Below are 13,247 nucleotides of genomic sequence, written 5' to 3'. Positions count from 1 at the left end.
CACTGCACACATCAAAGTTCCAGGCTTCAGTTTCAATGCTTGAGATCTACCTTCTCCTTCTCCTGTTCATCTCCATTGTGTCCTGTTTTACATCCACCCTCATTCAAGGAATCGGGAGCGACAGCACATTACTTGTATCTGTTCTTCTCCACCCTGCCCTGTCTCAGTGCAATTGTGCTTCAGTTGTCTTCATTTTATTGTTTTGCTGCCTGCCAAAGATGAAAGCGATCAAGACTGATACATCTTGAAGTGGTTCCACTACCCAGTCGGGGGTTGTTATTGTTTTCATGTCTGCCCTTAAGAAAGGCCACTCTTGGTAGCTTAGAATTCCAGCCTGTATGTCCACCGGGGATAGATACGTTTAGCCAGCTCCATGTGTTTTCAACGCGGCAGAACCTTGAAGAAACATGTTCTAGGAGCTCACATAATTCCTGTCTGCACTTTTCAAAATATGAAACAGGTTTGGCGATTTTCTTGTTGCTTTGTGCTTGTCCTAGGAGGTGATTATACTCACGCTTCCCGAGCACCGTAAAGAAGTAACAGCCTCTGAAATGTCACACTCAGAGATCAACAAAGGAGCCAAAAGAGAATCGGTAGGCATCCGGACCCATCATGCGGCAATAACCACTGACCGGGCGGCAATAACCACTGACCGGTCAGCAATGAGTGACACATGGTGCCTAGTGATCCTCTGCTGCTCAGCGGCTGCGGTTTGACATTTAAATTGCAGGCAGCCCTGGGTCCACTCCAGGAGCTCCCTATGGTGGAGCCCAGTTCTGATCACTTGTTTGAGGGGTGCAGTGCGGGTAAAGAGAAAAAAAAAAGAAAAAGAAAAAAATCAAATTGTTCTCGGAAATCATGTTTAATGTAGAAATCTGGTTAATATTAAAATGCAATCTACAGTGTTCAAGTATTCTATCCCTCAAGGAAAATATTTCCTGTTTCAGGGGCAGGAGCAGTAAGCACAGCTCTATGACATCACTTCCTATGTCAGGCCCAACTAGCATTCAAAACGTATTACCGAATTGATAATGCTAATTTCAAAATGATGCCTTCTTTCCCCTCTTTGGTTAAAGAGTCTGGGCAAAGCTCCAGTCATATGGATCAATTTAGCTTTAGACTGGGCTGGCCAAACTGATATTTCATGCACTATATAGAGTGTGTTCCTTCCACATGCTTCACATACTCTCCCAGGTCTCCCTCCCACTCAGCCAAGTGCTGTATTTCCAAGAAAGAAGCTCTCCAATGGGCTTCAGAAATGGGCGAGTCGGTAGCTTTAGCACATGTTTTTCTGCACAGAGGCATCATCCAACCCTGAAATTATTACTGAGTTAAGAACTGATTTCTGAGACTCAACTCTGTGCCATGTTCAAATCAACTTGGTATTTTCCCTGTAAGCTTGGCTGGCTTTCCCAAGATGACTCTCATCAGCAGAAGGACATGCAAATGAACCACTGGTATTTATCCTTTATCCAACGGTTTCTTTCTATAATGCCTTAAAATACTAGAGCCAGTACTGCATGCTGTGCTGGCCTTGGAACCCTGGATGTACCATGCTGGTCCCCAAACCAGGCATGATGGTGCACACCTTCAGTCCCAGTACTGGGGAGGCTGAGACAGAAGGATCACTACAAATCCAAGCTGTGTACTGAGATCCTATACCAAATAAATAAATAAATAAAGATTTTAATAAAAGATACATATGAATAGAATGCTTTCTGTGTAGATGAAATTCTAAACAAATATTAAGTAATAAGCGAGTAAGTAAATACATGAATAAATGCAAACCAAACCCAAAGAACAAGTTAATAATACTTCATTGAAATGAAGCCTTCTCTCGAGAAGAGCAGCCTTGATGCTCCTAACTCCAGCATGAGTATGAAAGAACTTGCTGTGCTTGGACATTTTTGTCATAATGATAAGTTTAATGCCCGTGCTTTGTGATAGCATTAGATGCTGCTCAAAGATAGTTTTAACATGGGGCTCATTCCAACCTACTTCTTCATGTGTACTTCCGCCCTCCAGGCACTTTCTCAAGCATTGAACTTTAGAATGTGGTTATTCTTTTTAACCCATATTCCAATCTAATGGACATTTGGAAAGACTTAATCATTTTTCAAATAAAGCATAATCAATTTTTGTTAAAGAGACATAGCTTGATTCAGAAGCAGAGACAAGGGCAGGGTCTTGAGCAGATTTCAGCAGATGAGGGCAACAGGGTGAAAGAAAGTGTTTGAATGATTTTTTTTCTTTCTATATTTAGAACATGGTCTTCAAGGTCTACAGGGTCTACAGGGTCTCACTCTGTAAATCAGACTTATAGCGATCCTCCTGTTTTCAGCCTCCCAAGTGCTAGGATTATAGGCACACACCACCACACCCAGTCTTAATCACCAGCTCAGAGTGCCTTGGGGGCGGGGCTGGTATGGCACGCCAGGGATTGAATCCTGGTCTTTGTGCTCTACCTAAGGAGGGCCTTTAGTCCACTGGGCTATCAGGCCAGCCCTTTGCTGATGTTTTTAATAGAGAATGCTCTAAACTAAGGGAGAAGGGCAGTCAATGTGAGATGTAAAATCCATAGTTTTACATGATATTTACATGTCAAGGATATTGACATTCTCTGGAAATATAATCCTGTTTCTTAGAATTTCTCTTGAAGACATAATCTTGAGAGTTTCTAGAAGCATTTTTGTGCATATACACTAACCATTATCATAGCATTTTAAATGAAAGTGCAGCTGGAAGGAAAGTATGGACACAAGAAGATGTTTTAAAAGTCGAAAGTAGTTGTAAAATGGTGATAACAATGGTGGTGATGGTGGTGAAGACCCGAATGAAAATACCTACTGGTGTTGGCTCAGTCCTAAGCAGAGAAGAGTGGTATGACCTCGCTGTGTAGGTTACATAATTCTCAGGTGGATCATACTGCATTAGTAGAATTACAATGATGAGACTGTTTAGAAGCATGAAATACTTGTGCTAACTGAAAAATCAGAATGCTGCATGGCAGGTGACCTGTGCATGAATCCTCAGAAGTAAGTGACTTGGTCTTATTTATTTATTTTTTTTCTTGGTGGTACCAGGGATTGAACTCAGGATCTTGTGCTTGCCAGGAAAGCACTTATTCCACTGAGCTATCTCCCTGATCCTTAAGTGACTTGTTTAAAAAGGCAAATTCAGAGTTATGGAGAGGGTGGGCCAAATGGCTCAGTGGATTAAAGTGCCTTCAAGCAGGCTCAGAGACCATGGATTTGATCCCCAGGTCTGCCATGCCAGCCCCGCCCCTGGGGCACTTTGAGATGGCTCTTTGAGATGGAGATTGAGATTGGGTGTGGTTGCACATGCTTGTAATCCCAGCTCTTGGGAGGCTGTAAACAGGTGGATCACTACAAGTCCAATGTAGCAGTAAGATCCTGAATACCCTGTAGAGCCTTCCCTGAAAAATAAAAAAAAATAAAAAAATTAGAGTTATGGAGAGTCTCTATTCTGTATTTAGTTAGATTGGATCAAGGTGTGGGATTTCATTTTATATTTTTTCTTAAAACTTCAATATAAGGTCTCTGTTATGGTTTAGTTTTAAAATTGTCTCCAAAGCTCTTGTGTGTTCACAAGTGGAGTTTTGGAGGGCAATTAGAGCATATAGATTTTAATTTAATTGATTGATTGATTCATTCACTGATACATTTGTGACCTGATGGTATGTTTGTCACTGGTTTGTAATTTATAATTATAATTATACTGGAGGCCTACATGGAGGAAGTCCTTTTTGGGCACAAGACCTTGGTGACTGGATCCTGTCCCTTGATCCTTTCTCCCTTGTGCTTTCTCCCTCAGCTTCCTGGAGGTGATGGCATGAGGAGTGTTGTTCTCCATGTTTTTTTGCCATGATGTTCTCAGCCTCAACAAGCCTCATGGCAGTAGGACTGATGGAATATCTCAGATAATCTTTCTTTCTTTCTTTTTTTTTTTTTTTCATTTATGTACTTGATACAGGGTCTCACTATGCAGCTCAGACTTGGGTGATCCTCATGTTTTCAGCCTCCCCAATGCTGGGATTACAGGCATGAACCACCACATCCAGACTCTGTCACTGGTGTGCTGAATGAAGGATTGAACCCTGATCCCTTTGCTTGCCAAAATAGGTGCTTAGTCTGCTGAGCCATCTTGCCAGCCCTAATGTTTCTTTAAAATGTTAGTCTCAGACAATTTTTCATAGCAATGGAAAGTTGACTATAATAGCCTTTTTTTTTTTAATGATAGAAACTGATTATAGGGACCAGGGAGATGACTCAGTAGAATAAGCACTTGCCTGGAAAACACAAAAGCCTGAGGTCAATTCTTGGTTCCACCAAAAAAAAAAAAAAAAGAAAAAAAAAAAGAAAGAAAGAAAGAAAGAAAAAAAGAAAGAAAGAAAGAAAGAAAGAACTGATTATATACCATCAGATTTGGAGGTAGGATCAGTATGGTTGAAACACAGCTAAAAGGAAGTTAGATAAAAATTGGCTTACACACAAAGGATGATCTTGAATTTTGATGAAGAAGGAAATTTCATACTGTAAAAAGTAGGAAGTTAGGACTGGGTTTTTGTGTTAGATAGTTTGTCCATTTTACGGTCCTGGGGATTGAATTCAGGGCCTTAGCATTGACTTTCAGCCACAATCTGTCTTTATTTTATTTCCAGGTAAGGTTAGCCAACTCACTAAGTTACCTGGCTGAGATCTGCCTCAGCTTCCAGGGTGTTGGGATGACAGGTGTGGCTTAGTGAGGAGTCTTTGAAGAGAGCCCTAGTACAATAAGAACGTCACATCTGTAAGATAATTCTAGAAACAATGAGTGTCATGATGTCCTGGGAAAGCAAGGATGAGAAATTAGGACAACAGGGAGAGACTTGGAAAATACCAAGTAAGAAAGAAGAAGATGCAAGTGAGCACAGCATTTGTCTGGGTTTAAAGGGAATATAAGGGAAAACAGCAAGAGGTGACAGCAGGCAGACGTGAAGGAAGAAGAGGAAGGAAAGAGGAAGCCTAAGAAGAACTTCGCAAGTGGGGGAAAGAGGAATCACTGAATCAGACAGTGCAGGCTGAAAAACTGCTCTGAGTTTTGTAAACATGGCTTTAAAAAACCTACTTTTCCATATATGGTAGATTAAGGGAAGGAAGGCAGGTGGGTCAGAAGGAATTTATAAGATGATAAGAGGCTAGGAAGGCTGACTGGGTTCGCAAGAGGACCTTAGAAAGTCTAAAATCAGGAATTATGGGAGAAACCTATCATGGTATGCAATGCACATTTTTAAAGCCAAGAAGAAATGAGAGTGGCATTTAGGAGAAGTTTGCAGGGGGAGAGAGATATCTGTTGTTTTCTCTGGAATGTAAGAGGAAGACAGATTGGAGCTAGCTAGGGTAGCTGGTATCTGGGAACAAGCTGCAGATAGAATGCAAAGGAGGAGTATATGAAAGAGAATAAAAGTGAGTACTTTTATACGATGATTTTATACTGACACAACATTGTCAAAACAGAAAAGCACAGGAGCGAAGAATAAGTGCAGGCAGAAAAATGAGGACAACAGAAAGCAAGGGGAGAAAAGAAACATGTCTATGGACCTGCGTGGTAGAGAACGACCAGTGCCTATTTCTAGCTCTTTCTGAGCATCCTCCAGCTTTGCCTCTGTGTAGCTTTGCATCCCATCTTGATATCCTTCCTCACCACTGTAACGTGCTGCAGAGTGAGACAGACAGTTCATGAACAGAGCCAGCATAAACGATTATGTCACTAGCCTGCACAGCAGGTTTTTGCTAACTTGCCCCAAAGGAGCTTAGAGACAAAAAGGATATGATGTCTGACTACTTAAAAACCTACCAGTGTAGCAACTGGCATGAGTTTTTATTCCCTTTTCTTCAAGATTTTATTTATTTTCTTTTTTAATGTATTTAGGGCATGGTCTATAGGGTCTACAGGGTCTTACTACAGAGATCAGACTCATAGCGATTCTCTTGCTTTCAGACTCCCAAGCGCTGGGATTACAGGCATGCGCCACCATGCCCAGTCTCCATCACTATCTCAGCATGCCCCGGGGGTAGAGCCAGCATGGTGCGCTGGGGATGGAACTCCAGCCTCTGCACTCTGCCTAATCAGATGCTTTAATCTGCTGAGCTATCTGGCCAGCCCTTCAAGGTTTTTAAAGCGCTGTCAGTGTCCTTACCCAGAACTCAGCAAACAATAACTTCCATGCTTAGTCCACCTTGCTGCTATTATTTTTCTAAATAGAATTTTATTAGGACACAACTCTGTTTATTCATTGCATAGGGTCAGTACTGTGACACATACCAATGGGATTGGTATGTGTCACAGTATTATGTGACTGTTAAAGTATAAAATATTTCTTCAGTTTCTCTATATAAAATAAAATTGGCTGAATCCTCTGCAACACCTAGAGGAGCAAGGTACACACAGGAATGCAGCTTACTCTACTTATGGAGCCTGCTTAGTGAGGCATTCGTTCTCAGTAATAATGAAAGTTTTGATGTATTTGTGCTTAGCAATAGAGACTATAACATGATACATTGAAAAGCAACACCAACCTAATTCCAAGCCACCGGGAGTTGATGGCAAGACAGAGAAGCAAGCCCTGTCTGGAGGCTCAGTGCTTAGCAATGCTCCGTGGTCTTGGGGCATGAGGGCTGTTGTTTTCCAGATGTTTTCCATGTCTTTGGCCTTCGTCCTTTCTCCTTGTAAAGCTGAGCCCACTGAAAGCCTTCTTAAGAGCAAATTCCTTTCCAGGGCCACTGCAGAGCAGACGATAGGATACAAGGTGTCCTTGGTCGGTTTCCAGAGTTTCAAAAACTGTCTGTGTCAGTAGACACACACTGTTGGTTTTTAAATTATACCTTAGCAGAAAGAATGTGGATTAACTGAGCTATGGCATTTGGAAGAGAAGCAGTATCTGCCTCATGCCATTAAACGCTTTAAGAAACAGAGAGTAGGAGGGAGAGGTAAAAATTTAGAAAGCCTGTCTCAGCATATCAGGTGCATCTCAGTTTTCACGAAGAAACTGTTCCTCTATTTGTCTTCAAAAAAGCAACCAGGCCAGACACCTTTCATCTATACTCCTTTGGAATTAAACACAGACAAATTTTGCTTCACTTGGGCATGCCTTGCCCAAATAAAGAAAATAGCTATTATATTCAGATACTTGAATTTTGTCTCCATCAATCAAAATCAGATACATAATCAGGAGCCCAAATCCCAACCCATGGACGATATCCCAGCTTGACATTAAAAAGCAAGAAATTAGGGGCCAGGGAGATGGCTCAGTGGAATAAGCACTTCCCTGGCAAGCGCAAGGGCCTGAGTTCAATCCCTGGTTCTGCAAAAACAAAAACAAAAACAAAAACAAAAACAAAAAACAAAAAAAAAGAAAAGATAAAAAGTGAGAAATATTTATCTCAAGGAAAAACAATTATTATTTTTCCCCATTCTAATAGGCTCTTTTTAGCTTCTGATTTCCAAACTCATAGTTTGTTAAAATAAAAACTTCTGGTAAGGCACCTATGACTTGTGGCACCATACCAAATTATGTTAGAATTGTTTTTTTTGTCTTGCTTTTCTTTTGTTGACCTAATCCAGAGGGGTAAATTTAGGAATAAAAGAGGCCCAGCAGAGTATGGTCCTGAGGGTACAGAATGAAGATGGACAGAACAGTTTAGACATGAATTCAGTTCATTTGCTTCCCATCAGCATAGCGAGCGCGCCAAGAAATAAACGAACAAAGAGAAGTTTTGTTATTGTGAAGAACTGTGGAAAGTAGATGGGTGAAAGCTGAATAAGGACTAGGGTTTCCAAGTGCCATGAGAGTTCTTCAAGCTCTAAGACTGCTTGCATTTGGGGAAAGGACTCAGGGCTGGGTTTTGAAAAAAAAAATTGACTTGTAAACTCCCAGAAATGTGAAAGAGCACTAGCCACCTGGCTGCCTCGTCTGGTCATGAGCAAACGCCACATGAAATACATTTTCTCAGCAAGTACTTACACCTTTACAACAGGACAATAAGGCAGGTGTCTCTCCTGGCATTCAATATTATATACATGGGGTGCTAGTTAAGGAACTGAAGCTGTATGTGTATGCGTCCATGCAGGTGTCGGACAGAAAGACAAGATATACATTATTTATGTGACTATGCATTTCAAACAATATGTGTATGGAGAATTCAGCTCATAGGGGTTTTTTCCTATTGTTTTCACATGAGTTAAGATGTATACGCCTTGATTTCTGTACCTTCCACAAGTGGCAACATCAATAAAACTCTTCCAATGGAAAGTCAGAGAAACTTAGTGGATTTTTCATCTCGTGACACTGAAAGAGAAGCTCAGAACCAGAGGTTAGCCCTGGTAGAAACAAACAGCAGAGCAAAGCTGAAAATCAGATCATACTTCACCTTTTTTTCAATTAATAGAACACTTACAATTTTATTTAAAATGTATGAATGTACTAGGGGCAAAAGGGATGAGAAAATAAGAGAGGTTTGTGTGAAAATTGTAGTAACTATTCATGATGCTGAATTTGAGATGCATATTTATGTTAGGTCTCCATATACAATGCTGGATCTTATATATTATAATGCAGAGACCGCTTACGATAATATTGTATGCCAGCCACTTAAGATTTTAATGCATTTGAAGACATTAATGATGGACGCGTGCATAACAGCCTGTGAAGCTGTAGGAAGGAATATAAAGTGAACTTTATGTAATGTTATCTAAACACAGAAGGTTTTATTTTCTGATGGAAAGCTTATTAGGCTGGACAACAAAATAGCTATGTTCTAAAATTATTTTACCATCCGTAATTGTACAATTTTTGTCTGACTGCACGGCCCATCTTTTCTGCAAGAGGAGAGTGACAATAATTCTATTTTGTAGATATTCAGAGAACATAAAAAAATTAGCTAAAGAAATTTGCTGTAAGAAAGAGGGGCATTGTAGAAAAAAGCATTTGTTAAATTACTATGATGTATCATGAAATGTAACCAACTTTATAATCAGTCTAGAATGGACTTATATTCTTTCTGTTATTACTGCCTGTGCATTAATTTTGTTCAACATAAAACAAATGGGGAAAGACAACTAGATTTTCTTTCCAGATGGTATAAAAACAGCAAGGTCACATGTGAAGAAAGGTTGTCCTTCTTACAGAGAACTCAAAATTTATCATCTCCCCAAAGGTTATAAAACTTGTTTTTCCTATTTTTCCTCCCAGATCCTTTGGCTTGTGTTCCATAGGAAGGGAAATATTCTGAGTTTAGAAACTGATCTGGTCTTTCTCATCCACTAGGTATGGCTGGCCTGCCTCTTCCCTTACTCTTCTCCTAGCTTTTTATTGATTTCTCTCTTTCTGGTTTCAGATTAGCATAGCAATGTGCTGGCATACCAGAATTTTCTGGCAGAAGTGGGGAGCAAGCAGCTCATTTTTCAAGGACTTTACAGTCTGTTTGCTGCCTTCACCAGCTCTTAGAGCTGGCTCTGTGACTCCTCAATATTTTCATAGCTAGCTGCCCCCAATTTTCATAATTTGCAAACGCACTGAATTGGCTGTCAGACATTGAGCTCAGTGTAAGCGTGCATGTGAGTGTGGGTGTGCGTGGGTATGGGGGTGTGTGTGTGTGTGCGTGTGTGCGTGTGTGGTGGGCGCTCAGCCTTCTTAAGCCATTTCCATTTGACTTTTAAAACTGGTTCCGTGCCCACGGCAGTTAGATGTTCAGATGCCCACATGACTCAGAGTGATTTTTCTCGAGGTGTCCCTGCCACACAGAGAACCATGTGTTCTTTCTTGGCACAGGCCCACCTTGCCAATCCTCCCAAACTCCAAAGGCTATAACCCATCTCCTGGTTTAACACCCATCTTTCTCTGCCAAGGTGAAGGCAGCAAAGGAAATCACCCGTGTTTTCCTTCCTCCTCCCTCTGGGAAGAGCGAAGGGCCTGCGGAGGAAGCACCTTCCACTTCGGCGAGCCTTTGCATTTCGCCAGCACACGCTCCAGGACGGCTGCAGCGCAGCGAGGCGAGTGTGCGGTGGAAAAGGAGGCCTCAAGGTAAAGGCAAGGTGAAACTTCCAGAGCAGGGCACCGTCCAAGCCCAAGATCCTCGCAGATGCATCTCTATTTGGAGGTAGCAGGTTGGAAAAAATAAATGACAAAGGATGGAAAAATACCCTCGGGATAGAATGAGGACAGACGAAAGAGTGAGATAAGAAAAATCGTGTAGATGTGCATGCGAAGTACAGGATTCCAGCGCAACGAGTTGCTTGTTGCATAAATGTCTGCAATTCCTAACAGGATGTTGAAGAGGTAGCAAGCCAGCACAATACACAAACAGGAACTCTAGCTTTTTCTACAGTCTTTTAGTTCAAGACAACGTACTGTTTATAAATAGAAGTCTAAGAAAAATAATTCTCTCACCTTGACGCTAGACTACTTTCAGTAAAGAATTATTATTATTATTATTATTATTATTATTATTATTGTATTTTAGTAAGGGTCTACAGGGTCTCACTATGTAGATCGGACTCATAGTGATCTGCCTGTTTGCAGCCTCCCAAGCGCTGAGATTACAGCCATGAGTCACCACGCTAGTCTCAATCTCCGTCTCAGTGCGCACCAGGGGCAGGCCGGGATGACAGGCCGGTGATCGAACCTCCAACCCCTGCATCTGTTGCCTAAGCAGGCACTTCAATCGGCTGAGTTCTTTGCCCAGCCCTTCAGTAAAGAATTATTAGGTGAATGTTGCACTTGGTGAATTGCATTGCACAGTATACATGTAGAGGAAAAGGAACAATCCCAGGAAGCAACATAGCAAAATGCCATCAGTGGTTACACCTACTTGTGGGATTACCACAAACAAAAGTGACCTACTATGCACGTGTTTCCCATTTTCTCAGCTAAGTGTCACCTAAGTAATTAAAGCTATGAAGAAAACCAGTGATGATGCCTGTTTTGAAAATGTTTGAAAACCGCAAGTCAACCACACCTAAGCTCTACACCATCAGGGCTAATTTATTTTTCCCAAGTTCTCAGGACTGTATGGGAATCTACTTTGCCTTCCAGCTGCTCATCATCTGGGCCTGGGGCACAGCCGCAGGTCAGATGTTGGTTTGGGGGGAAAAGAAACACCATTGCCAGCGCCTTCCTTTCCCCTGACCTCAGAGATGAGGTTGACGCTTCCTGGGACTAACCCCAACAGACTGGAGGACAGACAGGGCTGTAGGAGCAGCACACAGCCCTGCCTCTCCTGTCTCTGTAAAAAATAGTGCACACGATTTATATGAATCCTGTTTTGTCAGGTATGAATAACGCCCCAGTTTTTAATGTACCTGTACCTCCTCCATGTTCTACTGATTTCATGCCCGCAAACTTTTTGCTTTGCTGATTTGGATACTTCTTTATTTGCTACTTTTTCTTATAGTCTTAACACATGTTAAGACACGTGTTAAGACTATAAGATGTGTTAGACTTAACATGTGTTAAGAGTATAAGAAAAAGTTTATTTTTCTTATATTCTTTGAATATAATATACACTTCTCCTCCCCCAAATAGCATTCAATTTCTGTCTTTATTTAAATATGATAACATAGGGTTCAATCCCTGGGGAAGTGTGCTGCACCGGCCCCACTTTCGGGTTCTCTGAGCTGGTGATGGAGTCCGGGCGTGGTGGCGCACGCCTGTAATCCCAGCCCTGGGGAGGCAGAAAACAGGAGAATCACCACAAGTCCAAGCTGCATAGTGAGACCCTACACAAAAATAAATAAATAAATAAGATAATAAATAAATAAATAAGATAACAAGATCATCGGGGACAGTCTCCACTCCAGTCTAGACAGAACTAGATTGATTATTTATTTACTTATTTATTTATTGTCTTTTTGAGACAAAGTCTCACGATGGAGCTCAGGCTGGCCTTGAGCTCGCTTTGTAGCCCAGGCTGGTCTCAAACTCACAATGATCCTCTTGCCTCAGCCTCCCTAATGCTGGGGTTCTATGTCTGTGCCGGCACACCTGGCTGAGATCAACAAGTCTTGTTTCAATTTTTGTTTAAAGCAATATCATCACATTTATATTCTATTTGATGTTCTTCTAGTTCATGACATACATATGAATGATAAAGTTACTTCTTTTCCTGACTCTTTGGCAAGGCAAAATACACTATTGCTTTTATTATGTTAGCACTTCCATTTAAAATGTACAGATAACTTTTTGAATCTGGCTTCTTTTGTTTTGGATGTTAACCTCTGGACAGAATGCTAGCTCACTTTCTTTCATTGCTTCTTGAAATTTCGTCCTCCTAACTACCACATTACTGATAATTTTTCAAAATGTAATCCCCCAGTGTTTAACATATATGTGCATATTAATTCACTGGTTATGGGTTTATCATATTTACTGGGTTTTCCTCTTCTGTTGCTTTATTTCTTGGAGTTTTTTTTTATGTTGCCCGGAAGGAAAGTTTAGTGATTTAAAAAATTCTTTGGGGGAGTTTATACCTGAATGTGCTCTTGTGTATGCATCCGTTCTTGATAAAATAATAATTCCTTTGTAAGGAATCTGCCTTTTCTCTTTAATATTTTGCCTTTGTTCTTACAGTCTTATTGCTGAGTGTGATATGTCTGGCTGAAGAGTTTATTTTCCTCTGTAGCTAATGTGCACATTTAGTCTGAGGGTTTGTATGTTTATTTTTCTAATTCTGAAGAATTCTTTCTATTGTTTCTACCAAAAAATTTCTCCCACACTGTTCTTCCTATTCTTTTCTTTTAGCTTTCTCATTTTGTCTTCAACATGGTTCACATTCTTTCTATTTTAATTGTTTATTATTAGATACTGATTTCTAATTCACTAACTTTTTAAAACTAGATAAAGATTGATCTTTATCTTACGTAGTAGTATTTGTTTATATTTTATTTACTTTATTTCATGTTATTTTTTTCTTTTTAGAGTTTAAAATTGCTTTGCTTCATATTCTTGGTTAAAATCTATCTCATTTTTTATTTTAAAAGAAAAGAAACAGAAATCTCAAAAGACAAAACCAACAAAAACAAAGTTTCATATGATATGATAGGAGGGTAACAATGGTTAATATATTGTGTGTTATCTTTAAATTTAGAGCACAAGATATCAGCATTTAATTGTCTGAACAATGTTAGCAGAGACCTATCTTTTCAATGAACTGACAGAAGTTAGTAGTATAATTATATCATATAATTAGTAA

Source organism: Octodon degus, unplaced genomic scaffold, assembly GCF_000260255.1.
Source record: "Octodon degus isolate 3935 unplaced genomic scaffold, OctDeg1.0 scaffold00033, whole genome shotgun sequence".
Classification (NCBI taxonomy): domain Eukaryota; kingdom Metazoa; phylum Chordata; class Mammalia; order Rodentia; family Octodontidae; genus Octodon; species Octodon degus.
The sequence above is the reverse complement of the archived record's forward strand: the minus strand, read 5'-3'. Positions refer to the sequence as shown.